The sequence below is a fragment of the Convolutriloba macropyga genome, chromosome 2 (genome assembly GCF_964194025.1).
Source record: "Convolutriloba macropyga chromosome 2, txConMacr16.3, whole genome shotgun sequence".
Lineage (NCBI taxonomy): Eukaryota > Metazoa > Xenacoelomorpha > Acoela > Convolutidae > Convolutriloba > Convolutriloba macropyga.
The window spans coordinates 26,761,903-26,779,011 of NC_134469.1; positions in this window are offsets into that span (position 1 = coordinate 26,761,903).

Genomic DNA, 17,109 nt, shown 5'->3' on the forward strand with positions numbered 1-17,109 from the left:
GATTTATAGGTTTGGACTATTATAACATGTAAAATTTCATCAGTATGAGCACTGCAAGGCACAACAAAATCTGAGCGTCTTGTTCCTTTTTGGGGTAATTTGCATCAATGAGAAGAAAACAGAATTCATGAGGCATAATCTAACAATCACTTTTAACGTGCAAAGAAATAATCACGTAACAAAGGCCATACTTTGTCGAACAAATGATGCGAAACTGATTAAATTCAAAAATTTTTCTGAATACGGAAGTCAGTCTGACTAGAGATTTTGGCAAAAATTATTTTAAAAGACCGATAGAAACGTGAATCAAATTTTTATGTATTCTGTTGATTGCTTTAATCTTAATGTTATATGTGCAAGGGTTTTTGCTCTAAATTCTGTCATCTCAAAAGAAATGGAGAGAACGTGACGTAGGAATACTTGTTCCCGGGATAAATTTTCCGATGTGTTATGTTTTGCAGTTGAGAAATTGGTTTTCCGATGATGGCAAAATTGTTTTTTTTTCTCAAATTTACCTTAAACGTGCACAACGTGACATCTAGTAGCCAAATGTGAGCTGATGTATTGATTGAAACAACATCAGGATTTTTGCCGATAACTCAAACACCAAAATTTACATAATCTCTCACGAGAAATTAATGAAACAGAGTTCCAAAATATCCTCTGAAAACTCGAATAGATGAGACCTACATATTGTGTCATGTCAATTAAAACTAATGTTCTAAAGGTTTGAACTACTATAACATGTATAAATTCATCAGTATGAGAACTGCAGGGCACAAAAAAGTCTGAGCCTCTTTTTCCTTTTTTGTGTAATTTGGATCATTTAGAGATAAACAAATTTCATGATGCAGAATCAAACAATCACAAATAACGTGAGAAGAACTGATCATGTTGCGAAGGCCATGCTGTGACAATCAAGTGATGGAAAACTGATTAAATTCAAAAAATTTTCCGAATACAGAAGTCGCTCTGACTAGAAAGTTTGGACAAAAATTATTTTAAAAGATCGATAGAAACGTAATGTAAATCTCTATCTATTCGATTTTTGCACTAATTTCAACGCTATGTGATCAAAGATACTGGCCCAAAATGCTGTCATCTCAGAGGAAATGGAGAGAACATAACATAGGAATACTTAATCCCGGGATAGATATTTTTCCGCTGTATTATAGTTTGCTGTTGGAAAATTGATTTTCCGATGGTCGCAATTATAGTTTTTTCCTCCAATTTACTTCAACATTGCACATAGGGCACATAGTAGCCCTATGTGAGCTGATATATTTTTTGAAACATGATCAGGCTTTTCACCGATAACTCAAACACCAAACTTTACAAGATCTCTCGCGGGATTTGAAACTAATAGCAATCCGAAACGTCCACTACAAAAAATTGACTTGGAGAAAACTTGAAGCGGGGTCAATCATTTCAGCAGCTGTAATTTAATAGGTTTGGATTATTTTAACATGTATAATTTCATCAGTAGGAGCACTGCAAGTCACAAAGAAAAACAGCCTCTTTTTCCTTTTTGGGGTAATTTGGATCATTTAGAGAAAAACAATGTTCATGATGCATAATCTAACAATCAATTATAACGTGCAGATACCTGATTATGTTAATCAAGCCATGATTTGTCAAACAAAAGATTCAAAACATGTTAAATTCAAAAAGTTGTCTGAACACTAAAGTCAGTCTGACTGGAAAAGTAGACAAAACTTGTTATAACAAATCGTTAGAAATGTGCATAAAATCTACATTATTCGGCTTTGCAGTTAATTGAACTATTAGGCTTTTGTTGGCCATGGCTCAAAAAATAAAAATCTCAGAAGAAATGAAGAGAACATGACGCAGGAATACTTGTTCCCGGTACAGATATTTTGCCGCTTTATTATGTTTTGATGTTAGAAAATTCGTTTTGCGATGGTCGCAGGCATCTATTTCTTCCTCAATTCAACATCAATCTTGCAAAACGTGACATCTTGTAGCCCTATATGGTTTGACATTTTAGTTGAAACATCATCATGCTTTTCGCCGATAAATCAAACACCACATTTTACATAATTTCTTGCGAGATTTGAGCGTAACAACAATCCGAAACGTACGCTGTCAAAAATTGAAAAATTGAAGCCTAGAAGTTCTGCCGATCCGTTTAGAAGCTCTTATACTATAGGTTTGGACTATTATAACAAATGTAAATTTATCAATATGAGCACTGCAAGGCACAAAAAAATCTGAGCCTCTTTTTCCTTTTTTGTGTAATTTGGATCATTTAGAGATAAACAAATTTCATGATGCAGAATCAAACAATCATATATAACGTGAGAAGAACTGATCATGTTACGAAGGCCATGCTTTGACAATCAAGTGATGGAAAACTGATTAAATTCCAAAATTTTTCCGAATACAGAAGTCAGTCTGACTAGAAAAATTGGACAAAAATTATTTTAAAAGATCGATAGAAACGTAATGTAAATCTCTATCTATTCGATTTTTGCACTAATTGCAACGCTATGTGATCACAGATACTGGCCCAAAATGCTGTCATCTCAGAGGAAATGGAGAGAACATAACATAGGAATACTTAATCCCGGGATAGATATTTTTCCGCTGTATTATAGTTTGCTGTTGGAAAATTGGTTTTCCGATGGTCGCAATTATGGTTTTTTCCTCCAATTTACTTCAACATTGCACAAAGGGCACATAGTAGCCCTATGTGAGCTGATATATTATTTGAAACATGATCAGGCTTTTCACCGATAACTCAAACACCAAACTTTACGAGATCTCTCGCGGGATTTGAAACTAATAGCAATCCGAAACGTCCACTACAAAAAATTGACTTGGAGCAAACTTGAAGCGGGGTCAATCATTTCAACAGCTGTAATTTAATAGGTTTGGACTATTTTAACATGTATACCTTCGTCAGTAGGAGCACTGCAAGTCACAAAAAAAACAGCCTCTTTTTCCTTTTTGGGGTAATTTGGATCATTTAGAGAAAAACAATGTTCATGATGCATAATCTAACAATCAATTATAACGTGCAAAGACCTGATTATGTTAATCAAGCCATGATTTGTCAAACAAAAGATTCAAAACATGTTAAATTCAAAAAGTTGTCTGAACACTAAAGTCAGTCTGACTGGAAAAGTAGACAAAACTTGTTATAACCAATCGTTAGAAATGTGCATAAAATCTACATTATTCGGCTTTGCAGTTAATTGAACTATTAGGCTTTTGTTGGCCATGGCTCAAAAAATAAAAATCTCAGAAGAAATGAAGAGAACATGACGCAGGAATACTTGTTCCCGGTACAGATATTTTGCCGCTTTATTATGTTTTGATGTTAGAAAATTCGTTTTGCGATGGTCGCAGGCATCTATTTCTTCCTCAATTTAACATCACTCTTGCAAAACGTGACATTTTGTAGCCCTATGTGGTTTGACATTTTAGTTGAAAAATCATCATGCTTTTCGCCGATAAATCAAACACCACATTTTACATAATTTCTTGCGAGATTTGAGCGTAACAAAAATCCGAAACGTACGCTGTCGAAAATTGAAAAATAGAAGCCTAGAAAGTCTGCCGATCCGTTTAGAAGCTCTTATATTATAGGTTTGGACTATTATAACAAATGTAAACTTATCAATGTGAGCACTGCAAGGCACAAAAGAATCTGAGCCTCTTTTTCCTTTTTTGTGTAATTTGGATCAATTAGAGATAAACAAATTTCATGATGCAGAATCAAACAATCACATATAACGTGAGAAGAACTGATCATGTTACGAAGGCCATGCTTTGTCAATCAAGTGATGGAAAACTGATTAAATTCAAAAGTTTTTCCGAATACAGAAGTCAGTTTGACTAGAAAGTTTGGACAAAAATTATTTTAAAAGATCGATAGAAACGTAATGTAAATCTCCATCTATTCGACTTTTGCACTAATTGCAATGCTATGTGATCATAGATACTGGCCCAAAATGCTGTCATCTCAGAGGAAATGGAGAGAACATAACATAGGAATACTTAATCCCGGGATAGATATTTTTCCGCTGTATTATAGTTTGCTGTTGGAAAATTGGTTTTCCGATGGTCGCAATTATGGTTTTTTCCTCCAATTTACTTCAACATTGCACAAAGGGCACAGAGTAGCCCTATGTGAGCTGATATATTATTTGAAACATGATCAGGCTTTTCACCGATAACTCAAACACCAAACTTTACCAGATCTCTCGCGGGATTTGAAACTAACAGCAATCCGAAACGTCCACTACAAAAAATTGACTTAGAGAAAACTTGAAGCGGGGTCAATCATTTCAACAGCTGTAATTTCAAAGGTTTGGACTGTTTTAACATGTATAATTTCATCAGTAAGAGCACTGCAAGTCACAAAGAAAAACAGCCTCTTTTTCCTTTTTGGGGTAATTTGGATCATTTAGAGAAAAACAATGTTAATGATGCATAATCTAACAATCAAATATAACGTGCAGAGAACTGATTATGTTAATCAAGCCATGATTTGTCAAACGAAAGATTCAAAACTTGTTAAATTCAAAAAGTTGTCTGAACACTAAAGTCAGTCTGACTGGAAAAGTAGACAAAACTTGTTATAACCAATCGTTAGAAATGTGCTTAAAATCTACATTATTCGGCTTTGCAGTTAATTGAACTATTCAGCTTTTGTTGGCCATGGCTCAAAAATTAAAATTCTCAGAAGAAATGAAGAGAACATGACGCAGGAATACTTGTTCCCGGTACAGATATTTTGCCGCTTTAATATGTTTTGATGTTAGAAAATTCGTTTTGCGATGGTCGCAGTCATCTATTTCTTCCTCAATTTAACCTCAACCTTGCACAGCTGGCATCTGGTAGCCCTATATGGTCTGACATTTTAGTTGATACAACAATTGAAATATCGTCAGGCTTTTCGTCGATGACGCAAGCTCCGAAAATTGAATAATTTTTTGGGTTATTTGAAAAATTCCGCAGTCTCAAATGTCCTCTTAAAATCCTTCAATAGAAGAAACTTACAGTATTTACCACCTTCTTGATGAGCTCAAATGGCAATACCTTTCATTATTGTAACATTTATGATTGGGCTAGAATGAGCTCTGCAAAGTAGGAAAATTTGTAAGCCTTATCTTCTTTTTAGTGCAATTTGGACATTTTAGAGAAATTTTTTACTTGTGATGCGTAACATAAACTTCACGTATGACGTGCAGAGACATTATGATGTTAGGCAAAACCGTGAAGAACAAAACAGAAGCTTTGAAATGTATTCAAAAACTTACAAAAATTCTGCAAACTCAAATCCGTCTTTATATATTACCTCAACAAATATTTTTCCAACCTATCAAAACAAATGTGCTTGACTCTTGCATGCATTCAATATTTTTTTGCTTTGTGGTTTTGTTTTCTGTATTTGCTGATGAAACAATTGCAACTAAAGAGAAAAGAAGGGTATCAAAACTGTACAAATTAATCTTCTTTAGGTTTGTTTTTGCTTTTTGTTTGTGAACGATTTTTTCTTTGCGGCTCTAGGGGATGTGCTTGAGCTCTTTACTTTGGATAAAACCCCAGCAGAGTAGGGGTCAAAAAGAGTGTCCCCATATATTTTTTTTATATTGTTTTATTTAGTTGAGAAGGTCAATTTTTGCCCTGTATGCGCCGAACATCGTTTTTGGCCAATTTTCGACTATGTCGGGTGTGACATAGTAAAGTTGGAAATTTTTATGTCCCTAAGACAAATTATAGTGATTTAGATTCCTCATTTGATGGAGAATATCACTATAAGTATATATTGTACCCCATTTCCGCACGTTTCGGTGGTCTATTTTAGCGAAACATGAAACATGAAACATTGAAGTAAAAATTATATTTTTGAGGGCACGCTTTTTGTTTAAGACGATTTTTTATCTGAACTACTCTGTCAATTTGGCCGGGCACAGTCGCATTTTGTTTGTCCTAATCCCCTCTTGATTGCGGTGTTTATTGGTTTCTCAAGTCGGCCTAATCAACAAGTTGGAGGATAGAACTTGTTTTTTATCACATGGAGAAAGTAACTTAATGTTTTGTAATTTTTCGAATTTCTCATTCATTTTTTGACCAAAACGAGTGATTAATGGCTTAATCTGTTGCTTCTTGGACGTTCTTCACTGAAACGGCTAGTCACAGTACTGAAAATATTTTTTTGAACTGTTATTTAATGATGAATGAAGAAAAATGAATCTCTTCTCAATTTTTATGGCTGTGTGGGGTTTTGCGCAATTGAACAAGTTTTTCGGCGTGCGTTTTGTGTTTTCTAGACACTTTCTAAGTTGCTGAAGCTAATTGTATCAAATAATTGGGTTAATTCAACAATTTTTCTTTTTTCACGATTTCATCAAATTTCTGTGGATGTTGTTTTATGTCAAAACACACAAAACATCATAACCTTCATGGTGAGGTGGGAAATTTTTTCCCACCTCACGATGAAGGTTTGCCGTGACCTAGAACATGGAAGTGGACCAGAATTACACCCACAAATACGCCGGGAACGCTGTTTCACGTTATTTTACGTCTGGTCCGGAGATCTTGGGTTTCGATTTTAGCCCAAAAAATGGGGTACAGAACAGTATTTTGTTAATATCTGCTGAAGTACTGGACCAAATTAAACGAGAGTGGTCGCATTTTGTTGACACTGAGCCCCTCTTGCTTGCAGTATTTAATTGGTTTCCCAAATCGGCCTAATCAAAAAGTTATTAATGTTCAAAGTTGAAATAGGCCGAATTTTCGGGCTATTCTGGGTGACCCAAATTTCGGTACAACAAAACGCGCGATTTACCCAACAAGTGTTAGTGTTTTAGAATCCTCAGTTAGTGGGGAGTATGCCCATATATATTTTCCATAGCGTTTTACGGAATTGTGATGGTCAAATTTGGCTCTGAAGTCAGGTCACCTCGCTTTTTGGGTCATTTGGTACGGTACCTTATAATTGCTATAACTCCTTGACGAATGAACCGATTGTGCTCATTTTTTAATAAGATGCGTATCTCAAGCAGTGCTACAAACAGTACTCTATTTTGGTTCAGCCGTTTTAGAGAAATTGGCCAGTAAACTTGCCCTCGATTTTAGCCCCAGAAGCGGTTGACACCCCGTTGACACCCCGTTGACACGTACCTTGAAGCTTTGAACTATGTTACAAATCTTAGTGTTTTAGAATTCCCAGTTAGTGGGGAGTATCCCCATATATATTTTATATGGTATTTTATGTAGTTGACATTGTCAATTTTGGCTCTTAATGGCGGTCACCTCGCTTTTTTGACCATTTGGTACGGTACCTTATAATTGCTATAACTCCTCGAAGAACGTACCGATTGGGCTCATTTTTGAATATGATGCGTATCTCAAGCAGTGCTACAAGCTGTACTAAGGGCGTTTGTTTTTGTTCCGCCGTTTCAGAGAAATTGGCCAGTACACTTGCCCACCGTTTTAGCCCCAGAAGCGATTGAAACCATCCGGCACCAGTTTTGAATCTTTGAATTTTGTGACTTCAGGTTACAAAACTAGTGTTCTGAATAGCCCGTCTAATGGTGATTCTGAATATGTATACTTTATATAGCGTTTTTGCAGGTTTAGAGGTTCAATTTTGGCTCTGCAGACCGAGTACTCTGCTTCTTTGGCCATTTGGTACGGTACCTTTATGTTGGAATATCTCCATGTAGAGTGAACCGATTTTTGATCTGTTTGTTGATTTGAACTCAGCTTGAGCCGTACCTGAATCCCTGTAAATAGCGTTTTGTTTCTTTCAGCCGTTTTTGAGAAATTGGCCAGGACACATACCCCCATTTTGAGCTATTCGTGTCCGGTACTTTCCCTGTACCTACATGTTTGACCACTAAAACTAGCTCATTTAGGCTCGACAATTAGTTCGTTAGACTCCTTTGATAACGGGGATTGTCCCCATATATATTTTACCCCACATTTTTTGTAGTTGAGATGTTCAATTTTAGCTCTGAAGGTGAAGCATCTCTCCTCTAAGGCCATTTGGTACGGTACCTATTTTTTGCTATAACTCCTTGAAGAGTGCACCGATTGGGCTCATTTTATAATATGACACGTGTCTCAAGCAGTGCTACAAACTGTATTCAGGGCGTTCTTTTTGTTCAGCCGTTTTCGAGAAATTGGCCAGGGAACTTGGCCCCGGTTTGACCTCCTGAGGAGAGAAGCACTACCATGAATACGATATTAAACTATATTATTCGTCTCTGGTCATGTCGTCTGTCACCTTGACACACTATGTGTGGCTTGTGTGGTTATAGGCACTGGTTATAATGAGTGGTTATAGTGGTTATAATGTGGTGTTATAGTACAGAAACAGGAACCGAAATGGGTCGTTTTGGTCATTTGGTACGGTACCTTGATGTTGGAATATCTCCTCGTAGAGTGAACCGATTTTTGATCTGTTTTTTGATTTCAACTCAGCTTGAGCCGTACTTGAATCCCTGTAAATAGCGTTTTGTTTCTTTCAGCCGTTTTCGAGAAATTGGCCAAGACACATACGGTCATTTTGCCGTTTTAGTGACCGGTACGTTTCGTGTTTCTACTTGTGAAATGTTGAAAATTATTGTTTTGACTGCACAAATAGGTGCATTGAACTCCGTTTGTAACGGGGAATCTCCCCATATATACTTTGTATATGGTTTTCCGAGATCTAGGGGGTCAATTTTCACTCTGCAAGTGACCCCCCCAACCCCCGTGAATATATGGCCAAAATCGTGTATTTTCCTTGTGAAAGTAGGAAAATTGTTGTTTTGGGGTACCAGTATAAGCACTGTAGTCCCCATGTTTTGTGGGTAAACTCTATTCCAATTTTCAGCCATATTGGTTGAGGGGTTGATCTTCTCTCCTCTTATTACTTATATATACTATTATTCTAAGGTGAGGGCGTTTCGCCCCATGGGGTGCACCTCCCCCCCTGTCCCGTTGAGACGCCGGTTAGTCGGTTCCCCCCCCGCTGGGCTTTGGTGCACCCCATGATGGGGATGTAGGTGCGGTGCGTGCGGGCGTTTTTCGAGCGTTTTTCGGGCGTCCTTCTTCGTGTTTGTGTTTCGCTGTGTCTGTGTTTGTTTTCTTTTTAAGCTAAAGCTCTGATTTTTCAGAGCTTTTGTTTGTCTTTGAGGAGCAGCAGCAGCAGACGTCAAACAGTGAGTACGCACGTTGTGCTTTCTTTGTTTTCTGCTTTCCAGCGCTCACAGTGATGGCCTGAGCATTTTTTTGTGCTTGCTCAGCGCCTCCTGTGGCCAAGCGCTGCAATTATTTTAGTCGTGTGTCAGCACTCATCGAGTGCGTTTTTCTTCCGCAGCGCTGCCTAGTAGCAGTGCAGTTTGGGCGTACGCGCTCACAGAGATGGCTTGAGCAGTGTGTTTTTCTTTTTTTTTGCTCAAAGCCTCCTGTGACCAAGCGCCGCAATTATTTCAGTCGTGTGTCAGCACTCATCGAGTGCGTTTTTTTGCGCAGCGCTGCCTAGAAGCAGTGAATTTTGGGTTGTAGGCACTAACAGTGATGGTTTGTGCTCTTTGTGTGTTTTGTTCAGCTCAGGCCTTAGAAGCGCTTTCATTTTGGTGCTTTTTTCGTCTGAATGAGGTTGCCATTTTCCTCAAGTTCGCTAGTTATTTCATCAAAAATCTTCTATCTTTGTAATTTTTCTGGCCTCATAGCGCCGCAAACCCCCATATAACAGACTTCAGATACCTGTTAGTTGGTATATGATCCAAAAAGGGTGATGAATGCGTTTGAAAGACGACAAATGGTGTCCATCTAAGCAAATTTCCTATAACTCAAAATGTGTTTCAAACTTAATAGTTGTCGGTATTCCGAGACAGAACACATTTTTCCCTGATTCATAGTAATGGCTTGATCATGCAAACGCGATTGAATGTAAAAAATGCTAGAAAACTCTTGAACTGGAAATTGGTTCGAAAAAAATAGGGAATACCGAGTCCAATTTGCTTTTGTTTCTGAGAGGCTGTAGGTGTCCTTTTTGTCGACCATCTGGAGAAACATAAAATGGTTTCTAAATATTGATACTGTTTCCAAATGCTTTGTACACATTTGGAAACGGGTGCATAAAAAATCTGAGGCCTCAGAAGCCCTTTCATCTTGGTGCTTTTTTCATCTGAATGAGGTTGCCATTTTTCTGAAGTTCGCTATTTATTTCATCAAAATTCTTCCATATTTGTAATTTTTCTGGCCTCATAGCCTCGCAAACCCCCATATACCAGGCTCTAGATACTTTTTGAACAATATTTGATCAAAACAGGGTGATGAAAACGTTTGAAAGATGTCAAATGGCGTCCATCTAAACCATTTTCCTATAACTGAAATTTGTTTCAAACTTTATAGTAGTCTGTATTCCAAGACAAAACACATTTTTCCATGATTCATAGTAATTGTTTGGTCATGCAAACGCGATTGAATGTGAAAAATGCTAGAAAACTCTTGAAGGAGAAATTGGTTGGAAGAAAATAGAGAATTTTGAGTCCAATTTGCTTCTGTTTCTGAGAGGCTGTAGGTGTCCTTTTTCTCGACCATCTGGAGAAACATAAAATGGTTTCTAAGGGTCGGTACTGTTTCCAAATGCTTTGTACACATTTGGAAACGGGTGCACAAAAAATCTGAGGCCTCAGAAGCCCTTTCATCTTGGTGCTTTTTTCGTCTGAATGAGGTTGCCATTTTTCTGTAGTTCGCTGTTTTTTTCATCGAAATTCTTCTATCTTTGTAATTTTTCTGGCCTCATAGCACCGTAAACACCCATATAACAGGCTGTAGATACCTTTTGAACGATATTTGATCAAAAAAGGGCAAAGAATACGTTTGAAAGTTGACAAATGGTGTCCATATAAGCAAATTTCCTATAACTCAAAATTTGTTTCAAACTTTATAGTTGTCAGTATTCCGGGACAGAACACATTTTTCCCTAATTCATAGTAATGGCTTTATCATGCAAACGCAATTAAATGTGAAAAACGCTAGAAAACTCTTGAAATGGAAATTGGTTTAATAAAATAGAGAATTTTGAGTCTAATTTGCTTCTGTTTCTGAGAAGCTGTTGGTGTCCTTTTTCCCGACCATCTGGAGAAATATAAAATGGTTTCTAAGGGTCGATACTGTTTCCAAATGCTTTGTACTCATTTGGAAAGGGGTGCAAAAAAATCTGAAAACTCAGAAGCCCTTTCATCTTGGTGCTTTTTTCGTCTGAATGAGGTTGCCATTTTTCTGAAGTTCGCTATTTATTTCATCAAAATTCTTCTATCTTTGTAATTTTTCTGGCCTCATAGCGCCGTAAACACCCATATAACAGGCTGTAGATACCTTTTGAACGATATTTGATCAAAAAAGGGCGAAGAATACGTTTGAAAGTCGACAAATGGTGTCCATCCAAGCAAATTTCCTATAACTCAAAATTTGTTTCCAACTCTATAGTTGTCAGTATTCCGGGACAGAACACATTTTTCCCTAATTCATAGTAATGGCTTTATCATGCAAACGCGATTGAATGTGAAAAATGCTTGAAAACTCTTGAACTGGAAATTGGTTTGAAAAAAATAGGGGATTTCGAGTCCAATTTGCTTCTGTTTCTGAGAGGCTGTAGGTGTCCTTTTTCTCGACCATCTGGAGAAACCTAAAGTGGTTTCTAAGGGTCGATACTGTTTCCAAATGCTTTGTACACATTTGGAAACGGGTGCATAAAAAATCTGAGGCCTCAGAAGCCCTTTCATCTTGGTGCTTTTTTCGTCTGAATGAGGTTGCCATTTTTCTGTAGTTCGCTAGTTATTTCATCAAAATTCTTCTATCATTGTAATTTTTCTGGCCTCATAGCTCCGCAAACCCCCATATAACAGACTTTAGATACCTGTCACTTGATATATGATCCAAAAAGGGAGATGAATGCGATTGAAAGACGACAAATGGTGTCCATCTAAGCGAATTTCCTATAACTCAAAATTTGTTTCAAACTTTATAGTTGTCGGTATTCCGAGACAACACATTTTTCCCTGATTCATAGTAATGGCTTGATCCTGCAAACGCGATTGATTGTGAAAAATGCTGGAAAACTCTTGAACTGGAAATTGGTTCGAAAAAAATAGGCAATTTCGAGTCCAATTTGCTTCTGTTTCTGAGAGGCTGTAGGTGTCCTTTTTCACGACCATCTGGAGAAACATAAAATGGTTTCTAAGGGTCGATACTGTTTCCAAATGCTTTGTACACATTTGGAAACGGGTGCATAAAAAATCTGTGGCCTCAGAAGCCCTTTCATCTTGGTGCTTTTTTCGTCTGAATGAGGTTGCCATTTTTCTCAAGTTCGCTATTTATTTCATCAAAATTCTTCTATCTTCGTAATTTTTCTGGCCTCGTTGTGCCGCAAACCTCCACATAGCAGGCTGTAGATGCTTTTTGAATAATATTTGATCAAAAAAGGGTGATGAATACGTTTGAAAGATGTCAAATGGCGTCCATCTTAGCAAATTTTCTATAACTCAAAATTTGTTTCAAACTTTATAGTTGTCGGTATTCCGAGACAAAACACATTTTTCCCTAATTCATAGTAATGACTTGTTCATGAAAACGCAATTGAATGTGAAAAACTCTAGAAAACTCTTGAAATGGAAATTGGTTTAATAAAATAGAGAATTTTGAGTCTAATTTGCTTCTGTTTCTGAGAAGCTGTTGGTGTCCTTTTTCCCGACCATCTGGAGAAACATAAAATGGTTTCTAAGGGTCGATACTGTTTCCAAATGCTTTGTACACATTTGGAAACGGGTGCATAAAAAATCTGAGGCCTCAGAAGCCCTTTCATCTTGGTGCTTTTTTCGTCTGAATGAGGTTGCCATTTTTCTCAAGTTCGCTATTTATTTCATCCAATTTCTTCTATCTTTGTAATTTTTCTGGCCTCTTAGCGCCGCAAAACCCCATATAACAGGCTGTAGATACTTTTTGATTGATATATGATCAAAAAGAGTGATGAATACTTTTGAAAGATGACAAATGGCGTCCATCTAAGCAAATTTCCTATAACTCAATATTTGTTTCAAACTTTATAATTGTCGGTATTCCGAGACAACACATTTTTCCCTGATTCATAGTAATGGCTTGATCTTGCAAACACGATTGATTGTGAAAAATGCTGGAAAACTCTTGAACTGGAAATTGGTTCGAAAAAAAAAACAATTTCGAGTCCAATTTGCTTCTGTTTCTGAGAGGCTGTAGGTGTCCTTTTTCACGACCATCTGGAGAAACATAAAATGGTTTCTAAGGGTCGATACTGTTTCCAAATGCTTTGTACACATTTGGAAACGGGTGCATAAAAAATCTGAGGCCTCAGAAGCCCTTTCATCTTGGTCCTTTTTTCGTCTGAATGAGGTTGCCATTTTTCTGTAGTTCGCTAGTTATTTCATCAAAATCTTTGTAATTTTTCTGGCCTCATAGCTCCGCAAACCCCCATATAACAGACTTTAGATACCTGTCATTTGATATATGATCCAAAAAGGGTGATGAATGCGATTGAAAGAAGACAAATGGTGTCCATCTAAGCAAATTTCCTATAACTCAAAATTTGTTTCAAACTTTATAGTTGTCGGTATTCCGAGACAACACATTTTTCCCTGATTCATTGTAATGGCTTGATCCTGCAAACGCGATTGATTGTGAAAAATGCTGGAAAACTCTTGAACTGGAAATTGGTTCGAAAAAAATAGGCAATTTTGGGTCCAATTTGCTTCTGTTTCTGAGAGGCTGTTGGTGTCCTTTTTCACGACCATCTGGAGAAACATAGAATTGTTTCTAAGTGTCTATACTGTTTCCAAATGCTTTGTACACATTTGGAAACGGGTGCATAAAAAATCTGAGGCCTCAGAAGCCCTTTCATCTTGGTGCTTTTTTCGTCTGAATGAGGTTGCCATTTTTCTCAAGTTCGCTATTTATTTCATCCAATTTCTTCTATCTTTGTAATTTTTCTGGCCTGATAGCGCCGCAAAACCCCATATAACAGGCTGTAGATACTTTTTGATTGATATATGATCAAAAAGAGTGATGAATACTTTTGAAAGATGACAAATGGCGTCCATCTAAGAAAATTTCCTATAACTCAATATTTGTTTCAAACTTTATAATTGTCGGTATTCCGAGACGGAACACATTTTTCCCTGATTCATAGTAATGGCTTGATCATGCAAACGCAATTGAATGTGAAAAATGCTGGAAAACTCTTGAACTGGAAATTGGTTCGAAAAAAATATAGAATTTTGAGTTCAATTTGCTTCTGTTTCTGAGAAGCTGTTGGTGTCCTTCTTCCCGACCATCTGGAGAAAATTAAAATGGTTTCTAAGGGTCGATACTGTTTCCAAATGCTTTGTGCACATTTAGAAACGGCTGCATAAAAAATCTGAGGCCTCAGAAGCCCTTTCATCTTGGTGCTTTTTTCGTCTGAATGAGGTTGCCATTTTTCTGTAGTTCGCTGTTTTTTTCATCAAAATTCTTCTATCTTCCTAATTTTTCTGGCCCTGATGCGCCGCAAACCCCCATATAGCAGACTGTAGCTGCCTTTTGAACAATATTTGATCAAAAAAAGGGTGATGAATACGTTTGAAAGATGTCAAATGGCGTCCATATAAGCAAATTTCCTATAACTCAAAATTTGTTTCAAACTTTATAGTTGTCGGTATTCCGAGACAAAACACATTTTTCCCTGATTCATAGTAATGACTTGTTCATGCAAACGCAATTGAATGTGAAAAACGCTAGAAAACTCTTGAAATGGAAATTGGTTTAATAAAATAGAGAATTTTGAGTCCAATTTGCTTCTGTTTCTGAGAAGCTGTTGGTGTCCTTTTTCCCGACCATCTGGAGAAACATAAAAAGGTTTCTAAGGGTCGATACTGTTTCCAAATGCTTTGTACACATTTGGAAACGGGTGCATAAAAAATCTGAGGCCTCAGAAGCCCTTTCATCTTGGTGCTTTTTTCGTCTGAATGAGGTTGCCATTTTTCTCAAGTTCGCTATTTATTTCATCAAAATTCTTCTATCTTCGTAATTTTTCTGGCCTCGTTGTGCCGCAAACCTCCATATAGCAGGCTGTAGATGCCTTTTGAATAATATTTGATCAAAAAAGGGTGATGAATACGTTTGAAAGATGTCAAATGGCGTCCATCTAAGCAAATTTCCTATAACTCAAAATTTGTTTCAAACTTTATAGTTGTCGGTATTCCGAGACAAAACACATTTTTCCCTGATTCATAGTAATGACTTGTTCATGCAAACGCAATTGAATGTGAAAAACGCTAGAAAACTCTTGAAATGGAAATTGGTTTAATAAAATAGAGAATTTTGAGTCTAATTTGCTTCTGTTTCTGAGAAGCTGTTGGTGTCCTTTTTCCCGACCATCTGGAGAAACATAAAATGGTTTCTAAGGGTCGATACTGTTACCTTTTGAACAAAATTTGATCAAAAAAGGGTGATGAATACGTTTTGAAAGAGGTCAAATGGCGCCCATCTAAGCAAATTTCCTATAACTGAAATTTGTTTCAAATTTTATAGTAGTCATATTCCGAGACAAAACACAATTTTCCATGATTCACAGTAATGGCTTGATCATGCAAAAGCGATTGAATGTGAAAAACGCTTGAAGACTCTTGAACTGGAAATGGGTTGGAAAAAAATAGAATTTTGGGTCCAATTTGCTTCTGTTTCTGAGAGGCTGTTGGTGTCCTTTTTCACGACCATCTGGAGAAACATAGAATTGTTTCCAAGGGTCGATACTGTTTCCAAATGCTTTTAACACATTTGGAAACGGGTGCATAAAAAATCTGAGGCCTCAGAAGCCCTTTCATCTTGGTGCTTTTTTCGTCTGAATGAGGTTGCCATTTTTCTCAAGTTCGCTATTTATTTCATCCAATTTCTTCTATCTTTGTAATTTTTCTGGCCTCATAGCGCCGCAAAACCCCATATAACAGGCTGTAGATACTTTTTGATTGATATATGATCAAAAAGAGTGATGAATTCTTTTGAAAGATGACAAATGGCGTCCATATAAGCAAATTTCCTATAACTCAATATTTTTTTCAAACTTTATAATTGTCGGTATTCCGAGACGGAACACATTTTTCCCTGATTCATAGTAATGGCTTGATCATGCAAACGCGATTGAATGTGAAAAATGCTGGAGAACTCTTGAACTGGAAATTGGTTCGAAAAAAATATAGAATTTTGAGTTCAATTTGCTTCTGTTTCTGAGAAGCTGTTGGTGTCCTTTTTCCCGACCATCTGGAGAAAATTAAAATGGTTTCTAAGGGTCGATACTGTTTCCAAATGCTTTGTACACATTTAGAAACGGCTGCATAAAAAATCTGAGGCCTCAGAAGCCCTTTCATCTTGGTGCTTTTTTCGTCTGAATGAGGTTGCCATTTTTCTGTAGTTCGCTGTTTTTTTCATCAAAATTCTTCTATCTTCCTAATTTTTCTGGCCTCGATGCGCCGCAAACCCCCATATAGCAGACTGTAGCTGCCTTTTGAACAATATTTGATCAAAAAAAGGGTGATGAATACGTTTGAAAGATGTCAAATGGCGTCCATATGAGCAAATTTCCTATAACTCAAAATTTGTTTCAAACTTTATAGTTGTCGGTATTCCGAGACAAAACACATTTTTCCCTAATTCATAGTAATGACTTGTTCATGCAAACGCAATTGAATGTGAAAAACGCTAGAAAACTCTTGAAATGGAAATTGGTTTAATAAAATAGAGAACTTTGTGTTCAATTTGCTTCTGTTTCTGAGAAGCTGTTGGTGTCCTTTTTCCCGACCATCTGGAGAAATATAAAATGGTTTCTAAGGGTCGATACTGTTTCCAAATGCTTTGTACTCATTTGGAGATGAAAACTCAGAAGCCCTTTCATCTTGGTGCTTTTTTCGTCCGAATGAGGTTGCCATTTTTCTGAAGTTCGCTATTTATTTCATCAAAACTCTTCTATCTTTGTAATTTTTCTGGCCTCATAGCGCCGCAAAACCCCATATAACAGGCTGTAGATACTTTTTCATTGATATATGATCAAAAAGGGTGATGAATACTTTTGAAAGA